General features: G+C 52.5%; 1 pseudogene; it reads left to right on the top strand.

Moving 5' to 3' along the window:
- LOC141725842 (class I histocompatibility antigen, F10 alpha chain-like) overlaps positions 1-5,523 on the top strand; it is a 259,037-nt pseudogene extending 253,514 nt beyond the window's left edge.
- Positions 5,524-12,354: the final 6,831 nt, after the last annotated feature.

Genomic DNA, 12,354 nt, shown 5'->3' with positions numbered 1-12,354 from the left:
AAAAACAGACCCTTCCTGTCTGAAGTTTCTGATCCTTTAGGGGAAAGTCATATGCCTGAGACCTGAGAGCATTGCTAAATTATTGTTTTCACAGGTGCATTTGCTATATGCTACACTGAGCTCAAAGGGCATTTTGCCCTTTTGCACAATAGCTCTGGAATTCTCCCCACCTCTCAGCCTGGCTGAACTTCTCCTAGGCTTTAGGGTGGTCCCCCCCAAAGAAGACCCCTCTCACTCATTTGTAACAACCATGACAGACAAACTGAGATGTAAGAAGCCTCTTCATCAAGAGACCGAGGCACGAAATCCCTATGTGAGAAGGCCCCTCTCACCTTCTTCCAGAGACTGGGACTGAAACCCCCAAATCAGGGGAGGTCTATGGGGGGGAGAAGGAAAGCTGCCCAAAGCAAGATGGATGTTGCAAGTGCAGGCAGTCAACCACAAAAACAATGGCTCTCGCCTACTGCCAAACATGGACTGTGCGTACCCCTTTCCAAACACCATTCTTTCCCCCCGAAGATACAGTAAACTAACTTTGATTCGGTTGCAAAATCCATCCCCCCCTTCTCCCATCAAAAAAGAGTATAATTGGGGTCCAGATGAACTGGGCCTCTGAGATCTCCCCGGACATGGAGAGAACTGGTGAACTCCATCAGCTGGACATGGAGGGATTTCACAGTTCAACGTTTGGTAGCTGTATACCCATTGTTCTTCCTCCCTCTTTTCCCTTTTTTCCCTGATTTTTCCCCAATGCGTTTTTGCTGTGGTTATTTCAATAAAGGTGCATTTGTTTTGATTATCGCTGCAAACCCCCTTGTACCGTGTCAGGTCTTTTGCACCCTGGGATCAAATCCATGAACCATCACAAAACCCGTTCGTAAGGACAGATCATGACACTCCCAAACTGCATTCCCGGGATCCACCCGCCTCTCCCAGACCCCCCTTCCCGTGACTCAGGGACCCCTGAACCCCCATTCCTGCCTTTCCCAGCTCCCAGACCCCACTGCCCTCAACACCGGGGACCCCTGGACCCCCGTTTGGTGGGCACAGGGACCCCCTGGATCCCCCATCCCGCCTCTCCCAGTCCCTTCCTTGAACCTTGGACCCTTCCCGGCTCTCCCGGCTCCGCTTCCCGACCCTTGGACGCCCCCAGACCCCCCAGTCTCTGCGTCCCCCCAGTTCTCCACCCCCTGCGCGGCCTGCGGGGGATCCGGGCAGGTCCCGGGGGTTTCAGGGTAATTCCCAGGGTTTGCTCTGTCCCCTCCCCCGCCCCGCGCTGCCCCGGTCACTTTCGCCTCTCCCAAGCTGCGGCTCCGGGACCCGCCCGGGCACCGGGGACGGCCCCTGTACCGGGACCCCCCTGACCCGCAATTCCTGGGCACGGGGACCCCCGAACTTCCATTTCCGGGCGAACCCCCCTTCCCGGGCACAGAGATCCCTTCGAACGTTGATTTTGGGGCATCGGGACTCCCCTGTACCCCTTTCCCCAGCCCTGAAAACTCCTTCACCGTGTTATCTGGAGCCTGGAAGCCCCTGAATCCAATATCTCAGGCACGGAAACTGCCCTGAACCCCGATTTCTGGGCACGCGGACCCTCTGCATCCACTTATCCCGCACCGGGACCCCCTGAACCTCAATTTTCAGGCAGCAGGACCCCTTGAACCCCGGAATCCGGGAAGTGAACCCCCCTGAACCCCATTTCCTGGGCACTGGGACCCGAGTGCATCCCCTCATGCAGCACTGGGACCCCCTGAGCCCGCATTCCGTTGCACCCAGACCCCCGTGCACCCCCCTATCCGGGACAGGAACCCTCCCAAACCCTCCATTCTCAGGCACAGGATCCCACCCTGCACCCGCTTATCTATCACGGGGATCCCCCTGCACCCCCTTATCCAGCCCCAATGCCCCCCCCGCACCCCCTTTCCCAGCCCTCCCCCTCCCAGACACCCCAGCCCCCGCTTTTCCTTGACCCCGGCACCCCCTGGACCCCCCTCCTGCCTTCCCCAGCCCCCACCCATCACCTTCCTCAACACCGGGGATCTGCCCGTGCACCCCCTTTCCTGGGCACAGGGACCCCCTGCACCCCCCATTGCCCTCATCCCCCTGCAGGGGGTTCTCAGGATGTCTGGGAGGGTACCTGGGGGGATTCTGGGCCCCAGGACCCCCTGAATTTTGAGTTCTGGGCACTGGGACCCCCCTGCACCCCCCTTATCCAATCCCCCTGCACCCCCTTTCCTATCCATCCCACCTTCCACAGACCCCTCTTTTCTTTGTCTCTGAGACACCCTGGACACCCATTCCTGCTTTTTTTAGCCCCCAGCTCCTCTTTTGCTCTGCACCAATGACCCCTGAGCCTCCCATTCCCAGGTCCCTGCACCTTATGATCCCTTTCCTCAGCACTGGGGACCCCTGGACCCCTTTCCTGGGCACAGGGATCCCCTGGAACCCCCATCCCACTCTCCCAGTCCCTGACTCCCCCCCTCCCCTTCCATAACCCTGGAACCCCCCGAGCCCCCATTCCTGGACACCAGGACCCCCTGCAAGCCCTTTCCTGTCCATCCCACCTCTCCCACCCTGCACACCCTTTCCTTGGCCCCAGGATCCCCAAACCCCTTCCCAGCTCTCCCAGTTCCCCTTTCATTGTTCCATGATCCCCTCAACCCCTCCAAATCTCCGTGTCCCCCCAGTTCTCCACTCACTGCATTACCTGAAAGTGGCAGTGTCAGAGCCCAGCCCGGGGATCCCCCAGTACATGTCCATGGGGTACCTGGATGGGATCCCCTTCGTGCGTTACGACAGCGAGCGGGGCTGGGCAGAGCCGCTGACACAGAGGATGAAGGACGGAGTCGAGCCAGAATATTGGGAGAAGCAGACCCAGATCAATGAGGGGAACCAGCACATCGCTGTCCAGCACCTGGAGATACAGCAGGAGCGATACAACCAGAGCGGGGGTGTGTGGGGGATCTGTGGGGCTGAGATGGAATTTATAGGTCTTGGATGTGGATTCATAGGGCTCCAGGTGGCTGAAAATGGGGATCCATTAGGTTGGGATGGGATATCTTGTGATCAACGGGTTGGGATATGGATCCATGGGCCTGGGTTGGGATTTCTGTGCTTGGGTTGGGATCCGTGGGGCTGGAAAGGGAACTGTAGGGCTGGGATGAGGATCCATGGGGCTGGGATGGGATCTACAGGTCTCAGATGTGGACTCATAGGACTCCAAGGGGCTGAAAATGGGGATCCATTAGGTTGGGATTGGATATTTTGTGATCCACGGGTTGGGATATGGATCAGTGGGGCTGGGATGGGATCTGTGGGACTGGAATGGGAACTGTAGGGCTGGGATGAGGATCCATAGGACTGGGACGTGGATTCACAGGGCTCCAAGGAGCTGAAAACGGGGATCCATTAGACTGGGATGGGATAGTTTGTGATCCACAGTTTGCGATATGGATCCATGGGGCTGGAATTAGATTCATGGAGCTGGGATGGGATCTGTGGGGATGGGATGGGATCTGTTGGGTTGGGATCAATGGGGTTGGCATGTGGATCCATGGGGCTCCAAGGGGCTGGGATGAGGATCTGTGGGTCTCCATCAGACTCTGGCACTCAGTACAGATGGAATGGGGCTCTGTGGGGCTGGGACACAATTCCATGGGTCTCTGTGGGTACAATCCCCCCAGGTCTCCACACTGTACAGTGGCTTTCCGGCTGTGAACTCCTGTCCGATGGGAGCGTCCGTGGGTCCTACCAGAATGACTACGATGGGCGGGATTTCATCTCCTTTGACTTGGAATCCGGGAGATTCGTGGCGCCGACAGCGCTGCTGAGATCACCAGGAGGCGCTGGGAACAGGAAGGGACCGTGGCTGAGGGTTGGATGAATTACCTGAAGCACGAATGCCCAAAATGGCTCCAGAAATACGTTGCATATGGGCAGAAGGAGCTGGAGCGCAAAGGTGGGAGCAGAATTCCTGTGGGGATTTGGAATTTGGGAATGGAGGACTTGGGAACATGGTCATTACTGTGGGAATTCCATGGGTAGATCTCGCCACCATCACATTCCCATCAAATTTCATGGTCAGATCTCACTCTTATCCCATTCCAGTGGAATTCCACGAGTAGAGTTCACCCCAATGGTGAATTCCACTATTATCCCATTCCAGAGCCCCCTGATGTCCACGTGTCCGGAAGAAAGGAACACGGGACGCTGATCCTGTCCTGCCACGCGTACGGATTCTACCCCAACACCATCGCAGTCAGCTGGATGAAGGGGGGTGAAACCTTGGATCAGGAGACAGAGTGGGGCGGGATCGTTCCCAACAGCGACGGCACCTTCTACACCTGGGCCAGGATCGAGGCGCTGCCGGAGGAGCGGGAGCAGTACCGGTGCAGGGTGGAGCATCCCGGAATGCCGGAGCCTGGGATCTTCGCTTGGGGTGAGGCTGGGAATGTGGGGATTGGGAATTTGGAATTCCCAAATGGGGATTCCCCTCACCCTCCTCACTATCCCGCGTTTCCCAGAGCGAACATCTGGCGGGAATCTCCCCGTGGTGGTCGCTGTGTCCGTCATCGCTGCCATCCTCATCCTCATCGTCCTCATCGGATTCGGCGTCTGGAAGCTCCAATCCGGTAACACACAGGATGGGGGTTGGGAAGGGACATGGATCCACCCGGCACCGTTCTGGGAATCCTGTGCCACTGACGCTGATCCCACTTTGTTTCCACAGGGAGGAGGGACAGGAATGGATACAACCCGGCAGCCGGTGAGTTCCAGTGGTGGATCCAGCTCTGGATCCCCTCTGTGCGGATCTCAGGATGGATCCTGGGGTTAATCCCACTGTGTGATCTGTGCTAGAATCTCATGGATCTTCTCTTTCTGCAGGAAAAGACATGGGAATGAACGGCTCCACTGCAGGTACAGCATGGGATGAGGGTGGGACTCCAGAAGGAGATTGAGGCAAGATGGACAGACTGGCATCGGGAAGGGATTCTGGATCAGGGTAGAGGTCTAGAGTGCGATCAGGTGGGATTGGGGCTGGATTCTGGAGTGGGATCAGGAGGGATGGATGGAGCAGGATTGGTGTGGGAGGGATGGAGTGGGATCAGGGCCAGATTCCAGACAAGAATCAGGTGTGATGGAATGGAACAGGATCAGGTTGGGGTTCCAGAAAAGGATTGGGGCAGGATGGATGGGGTGGAATGGGGTGGGACGGATGGAGCAGGATTGCAGCAGTTGCTGAAACAACCATGGCCATGAATTGGGGTGGGATCGTGTGGGATTCTGGAGCAGGGACTGCTCTCCATGGGCTCCAACCATGTCCATCCTGTGGAATGGGGACAGGGACAGGGTGACACCATGACTCTCTCTCATCCTGGCAGGAATCATCGCCTGAGTGACCCATGGAGCTGGATCTGGCCCCTTCCCTCTTCCCTGGAAAGCGACCCTGCTGTGATGGTGGCAGCAGCCACGGCTCGGGGCGCCTGCGGGGCTGTGCCACTCCGAACTCGGCATGGGCGCTGCACCATGGGGAGCAGCCGCGGCAGGTGGCTCGCCTGAGGTGGCAGCAGCGGCTCCGAGCGGCAGCGGGCACGGGCGGCAGCGGCGGGGGGAGCGGAGCCCCGCCACTGGGAGAGCGACCCACGCCGCTACAGATGCTGCGCTGGGTCCGGCGCACACTGTGATTCAGCCTGCCGGCGAGTCTCCCGAAACAGGAAGCCCAGCGCGGGGGTGTTGCCCTGCTCCGACACAAGCGGCGCAGGACCAAAACGCTTTTCCAGCGCAAGCGCTTCTCCCTCCGCCCCGCGGCCGGCCGGGGCCTTAGTTTCGACTTGGCAACCTAAATAGACTGTACCTTAACAGACTGCAAGCATAGCTGCACGGCTCAGCCGGCGCCGCCGGGGCAGTGTCTCCGGTGCACAAAACTCGGTGCGGCTGGCTGGTACTCGGCAAGCAATAATATGAACAGCCACGGAGCCCGAGCGGGGCCTGCCGTGCCCTGCTTGCAGCCTGAAGCGGCAGCGGCGACAGCGCAAAGAGGGCGCAGCGCGGTGGGGGGGGCCAAAGTTCTGCGCTGCGTCCAGCAGCAGCTACATTAACCCACCGCATCACAGCAAGCACTGAATTCAAAAGAAATTTTCCACAAGTATACCTTGAACAAACTCCTTATGATTAAGTGCATTCAAGTGTAAAAATGCTGTAGCAAACACGTGAAAGAAGTTGTTTTAGCTTAGTATTTTAGAGTTAGGTCTGTAAATAAGTTATAATAAATTCCATATTCCATTCTATTTCTATAGTAAGTTCTATCCGTTGCTAAATAGTTTAAGTTAAATTGTCTATTAATTGTCATTAAGTGTTAAATACTGTTAAAGTTAAGTAGTATTTTTAAGTTTCATTGCTGTTAAGTTCAAGTGTTATTAAGTTTAGGTGAAGTTAGATTCTGTTACTTTAAATTATATTAGGTGTATGTTATGTAGAATTTAATGACGGTTGAGTTCTCTTAAGGTTATGTTTTGTTACGGTTAAGGTCTGTTAAACTTAAGTTCTGCTAAGTTAAAGTTCTGTTGAGTTTAATTTCTGTTAAGTTTAAGTAAAGATAAGTTTAAGTGATGTTAAGTTCTGTTAAGTTTAAATATTTTAAGTGTTTTAAGTTTAAGTGTCATTTTGTTTAAGTGATATTAGATAGATTTATGCTAGACGTTTATTTTATGACTTGTGTGCAGGGTGTTGTCGTGAACATCAGAGAAACTCTAGTTAGAAAAGACAATCAGAGGCATTTGTGAGTAGAGCCATTCCTCTTTGAAGTATATCTGCTGTTTGAGAATGGAAAGCAAACTTACCAGACAATCGACGCTGATGAAACCAGCGCACATGTTGCTCCTTTAGCTTATTTTTTGTAGGTTGTATTAGGACACCTGAGTTTTATTTGAGCTTTGTAGCAGCATAGAATCCTTTTTGTATCTGTCATATGGCATATTCTATAAATAGTGATAGTGTTTTCGGTTTGTTTCCCTGGCTTAGATCCCTTGTAAGAGAGAAACCTTGCTAGCTGAGAATACTGCTTGTAATGTAATAGTTGTTGGAATTGCCTATTCTTGTATTGCAAAGAGAGTGATGCAGTTAGCCCATAGAACTTTGCGTGTTCCAAAAGAAAATGGGGGAAATGTTGAGATTTTACCTGACTAGAGATTGCAAAAGTACAAGGCCGTAGCTAATTCCAAGTCCTGCACCTGTGTTCTGGGGTGATGTCATGATGATAGTGATAGATGGAGTTTTAATTGACTAAAGTGAAAAGGGTGGAATCCTACAGCTCTGTAATATAGGGCCTGGATTCAGTGGTCCAGTGAGGGGATGTGATGAAGGCATGATGGGTATTGCTTGTAAATTTTGGGGGAACAGATGGAAATTTTGTATGAATAATGCATGATGTGTTGTAGTATGTTGATGATATGGGGATAAGGGGTGGAATGTCCTGGGGTGACGTTATGATGCTTGTATCCCCATTCATCTGTTCTGTGCCTTTAAGACCGGCTCTGAAGAGTGGAAGTTTTGTTTGGGTTCCCCTTATCAGGGACACAGAGACGGGCAGTACATAGGGCTGTTTTCACTTCTTGCTTTCAGCTTGCTGCTTTGCTTGCTCTCTTTTCTGCTCTCGCTTCTGCTCTGCTTTGGCCTCTGCTTATTAGCTAGTTCTAGCTAAACAGTCCAAATTCCTTTCTGGACTGTTTCTCCTCTCCTTTTTCTTCGACCATCTCGAACCTGCTCCGGACTGGGACCTGGGAACACCGATAGTTTGCACCTTGTGGCTGCAGCAGCTGCCCCAGAGTCGGAGGGACTGAGAACAGAGCAACAATCCCCAAAAGAGACTTTCGGATTTTGTCACCTTTTTCAGAGCGGTGTCATCCGGTATTGTTCATTCTCTGTGCTGGGGATGCTGTGCCTGTTAAATGAACAGGTTCTTTCCACTTCTCTCTGAGGAATTCTTCCCGAACCAGTTGGGGGGAGGGACTGTTTGTGTTTCTGGAGGGGCCCCCTTTGGAGATTCTCTACCAAATTTGCCCTAAACCAGGACAAAATATTGGCACCCATCCTGGGGGCTTGAGAGAGTGGAAAACCCCTGTTTTGACTGCATTTTCATTGCTATTCCTCTGTGTTCATTTAAATCAGCTAATAGCCATGCTTTTTGAATTCATAATGTCGATTGGGGTGAAGATTTGCATGCATTTCTGCTCCCTAGGGTTTTTTGAGATTTTAATACCTCTATGGTCCCCAGGTTTATTTTCTTATCCAGAAATAGCTTTAGTATTGTCCCTAATATGTAGTTTTTACATCAGAGGGGCAGTGACCAGAATAGCTATCCTGCTGGGTTTGGTGGCAATGATTTGCAAGGAGTTTATAAACATGCTGGGGTCTGCTCCAGGTATGAATGGTTCATGGCTATGGTTATGCATCCAGTTTGTTGCAGGAGGAGCAGGAGGGAATGAGGTTTTTCAGCCTCTGCTTTCCTCCTTCTCCTATGAATCAGTTGCATTACTAGTGAAGGATGTTCAGTTCCCCCTCAATGTTGAAGAAACCATCTTTCTGGTATTCAATCTGGTAACCTTCCTCTATACAGCCTGCTGCTTCTCTAGGATGAGGGCTGAGATTTCTAGACGGGCTGATGAGACCCCTGACTCAGGAGTAAACCCTGGTGTGGAAAATCCTAAGTGGTGTGGGAAATGGGAGGATATGGGCCAAATCCTGAAGGAATTCTCTGACCCTATAGTGTGGGATTTTCCCCATGAACAAATTCAGAACCCAGTTGAGGTGGGCAAATATCTGAAAGAGAAGTACCAGGATGAGCCTAAGGAGAGGAAGGTCATTGCAGTGAGCTGGGCCCTGGCATATGCTTATCGCACACTGCTAGATACTCTAGGGCAGCAGACAGAGGCAGGGGGGCAGGGAGATAAATCAGCAGCTGTCCCGGTGACTCAGGCTGTAGCTAACACTCCAGGCTCAAAGCCTGGCATCTAAACCCATGGCTGTTGCTACCAGCACTAGAAGTGGGAAATGCACAGACAAGACCAGTCAACCAGTGGACGATGATGATGATGATGATGATGAAGGAGAAGGAACCTCAGTGCCTCCTGACGTAAAGTCAGGAGTCAAAGCAGCAGGTGCAAGATCAGATGCCAATATTGAGTCCTTTTCCCTGAAGGACCTTCGTGGCCTACGGAAGGATTACACTCGAAGGTCTGATGAATCCATAATTAGTTGGCTGGTCCGTCTCTGGGATGCTGCAGGCGAGGCTACACTTTTGGATGGCACTGAAGCCAGGCATTTGGGATCCCTGTCACAGGATCCTGCCATAGACCAAGGAATGATGAGTGGGGCTAACTCTCACAGCCTCTGGGAACGGGTCCTAAGAAGTGTAGCAGAAAGATACCTGTGTGCAGATGATCTCTATATGCAGCAGACTCAGTGGAAGACAATAGAGCAAGGGATCCAACGCCTGAGAGAAATGGCCGTGGCAGAGATTATCTTCTCAGATGATGTAACAACTAGGAACCCAGACTTAGTACCATGCACGTCTGTGATGTGGCGAAAACTCGTACGACTTGGGCCACATGAATATGCTTCTGCCTTAGCCATCATGAAGAGGGATGAGAGGGGTGAGACTGTGCTTGACATGGCAAGGAAGCTCTGAGCATATGCAGATGCTGTACATGGCCCGACACATGCCAGAATCGCAGCGGTAGAAACACGTCTGCAGAACTTAGAGGATAAGATAGAGGAGAACCATAAGAAGCTTAGAGAGGAGATTAAAGAAGATCTTCTCCAAATTTCAGCAGTACAGATCCGAGGTTCCGGTATCCAAGGCAGACATTTCCCAGATGGTGAGGGAAGATACACCCCATGAGCTGAGCTGTGGTTTTACCTGCGTGATTGTGGGGAAAACATGAGAAGGTGGGATAGGAAACCTACTGCTGTTCTGGCACAACGGGTGCGTGAACTGAAGGAAGCCACCAGGAGGAAAGCAGCTCCAGTTGCCCATAGCCGAACGACCAGGTATGATGATGATGACCTGTCTGATCCCCTGGAAGGAACATCCAAAACATACACCCAGGAAAAGAATGATAACCAGGCTTAGAGGGGCCCTGCCTCTAGCCAGGTAGAGGCCAGGGAAAATCGTGTTTTCTGGTCTGTGTGGATTCGTTGGCCTGGCACATCGGAACCACAAGAGTACAAAGCTTTGGTTGATACTGGTGCGCAATGCACATTAATCCCATCAAGACATGTGGGGACAGAGTCTGTTTCTATTGCTGGTGTGACAGGGGGATCCCAGGATTTCACTTTGGTGGAAGCTGATGTGAGCCTAACGGGAAATGAGTGGAAGAAGCATCCTATTGTGACTGGCCCAGAGGCCCCATGTATTTTGGGCATAGACTACCTTCGAAGTGGGTACTTCAAAGACCCAAAAGGACTTGGGCATTTGGAATAGCTGCTGTAGAGACAGAGGGCATCCAGCAATTGAACACCTTGCCTGGGTTGTCTGAGAATCCATCTGCAGTAGGATGCCTGATGGGAGAAGAGCAACGAGTGCCAATTGCCACTTCCATAGTGCATCAACGGCAGTATAGGACCACTCGAGATGCTGTGATCCCCATCCATAAGATGATCCGAGAGCTGGAGAGCCAAGGGGTGGTCAGCAAGACCCACTCACCCTTCAACAGCCCCATCTGGCCTGTGCGAAAATCTGAAGGAGAATGGAGATTGACTGTGGACTGTCGTGCATTGAATGAAGTGACTCCACCACTGAGTGCTGCTGTGCCAGACATATTAGAGCTCCAGTATGAGCTTGAGTCCAAGGCAGCAAGGTGGTACGCCACTATAGACACTGCCAATGCATTTTTCTCCATTCCTCTGGCAGCAGAATACAGGCCTCAGTTTGCCTTCACATGGAGGGGAGTGCAGTACACCTGGAACCGCTTGCCCCAGGGGTGGAAGCACAGCCCCACCATCTGCCATGGACTGATCCAGGCTGCACTGGAAAAGGGTGAGGCTCCAGAACATCTGCAGGATATTGATGACATCATTGTGTGGGGGAACACAGCTGCGGAAGTGTTCGAGAAAGGGAAGGAAATCATCCAGATCCTCCTGGGAGCTGGTTTTGCCATTAAAAAGAGCAAAGTAAAGGGACCAGCTCGTGAGATTCAGTTCCTGGGAGTGAAGTAGCAAGATGGACGGCGTCAGATTCCTACAGATGTCATCAACAAGATCACAGCAATGTCTCCACCCACCAATAAGAAAGAGACACAAGCTTTCTTGGGTGCAATAGGTTTTTGGAGGATGCATATTCCTGAGTACAGTCAGATTGTGAGCCCTCTCTACCTGGTCACCCGCAAGAACAATTTCCAGTGGGGCCCTGAGCAGCAACAGGCCTTTGTCCAGATCAAGCAGGAGATTGCTCATGCAGTAGCCCTTGGCCCAGTCAGGACAGGACCAGAGGTGAAGAACGTGCTCTACTCTGCAGCTGGGAACCATGGCTTGTCCTGGAGCCTTTGGCAGAAGGTGCCTGGGGAGACTCGGGGTCGACCACTGGGATTTTGGAGTCGAAGCTACAGAGGGTCTGAAGCCAACTACACTCCAACAGAGAAAGAAATCCTGGCTGCCTATGAAGGAGTCCAGGCTGCTTCAGAGGTAATAGGCACTGAAGCACAACTCCTCCTGGCACCCCGACTACCCGTGCTGGGGTGGATGTTAAAGGCAAGGTTCCTTCCACTCACCATGCCACCAGTGCTACATGGAACAAGTCGACTGCTCTCATCACTCAGCGCGCCCGTATAGGTAAACTGAATCGCCCTGGGATTTTGGAGGTCATTACAAATTGGCCCGAAGCTGAGAATTTTGGTGTCACAGATGAAGAGGAACAAGAACCAGTGACACGTGCTGAAGAAGCTCCTCCCTATAACCAACTGCCCCCAAAGGAAACACGCTACGCTCTTTTCACTGACGGTTCCTGTCGCATCGTAGGGATGAACCGGAGGTGGAAAGCAGCCGTATGGAGCCCCACACGACAGGTTGCACAAGCTACCGAAGGAGAAGGTGGATCAAGCCAATTTGCTGAACTCAAGGCTGTTCAACTGGCCCTGGACATTGCTGAGAGAGAGAAGTGGCCAAAGCTCTACCTCTACACTGATTCATGGATGGTAGCCAATGCTCTGTGGGGATGGCTGGAGAGGTGGAAAAAGGCTAACTGGCAACGTAGAGGGAAACCAATTTGGGCTGCTGGTGAGTGGAAAAACATTGCTACCAGAGTAGGGAGGCTACCTGTGAAAGTCCGCCATGTAGATGCCCATGTACTTAAGAGCAGGG

Source organism: Zonotrichia albicollis, chromosome 31 (genome assembly GCF_047830755.1).
Source record: "Zonotrichia albicollis isolate bZonAlb1 chromosome 31, bZonAlb1.hap1, whole genome shotgun sequence".
In the NCBI taxonomy this organism is placed as follows: Eukaryota; Metazoa; Chordata; class Aves; order Passeriformes; family Passerellidae; genus Zonotrichia; species Zonotrichia albicollis.
This window is presented reverse-complemented; position numbering and strand designations above follow the sequence as displayed.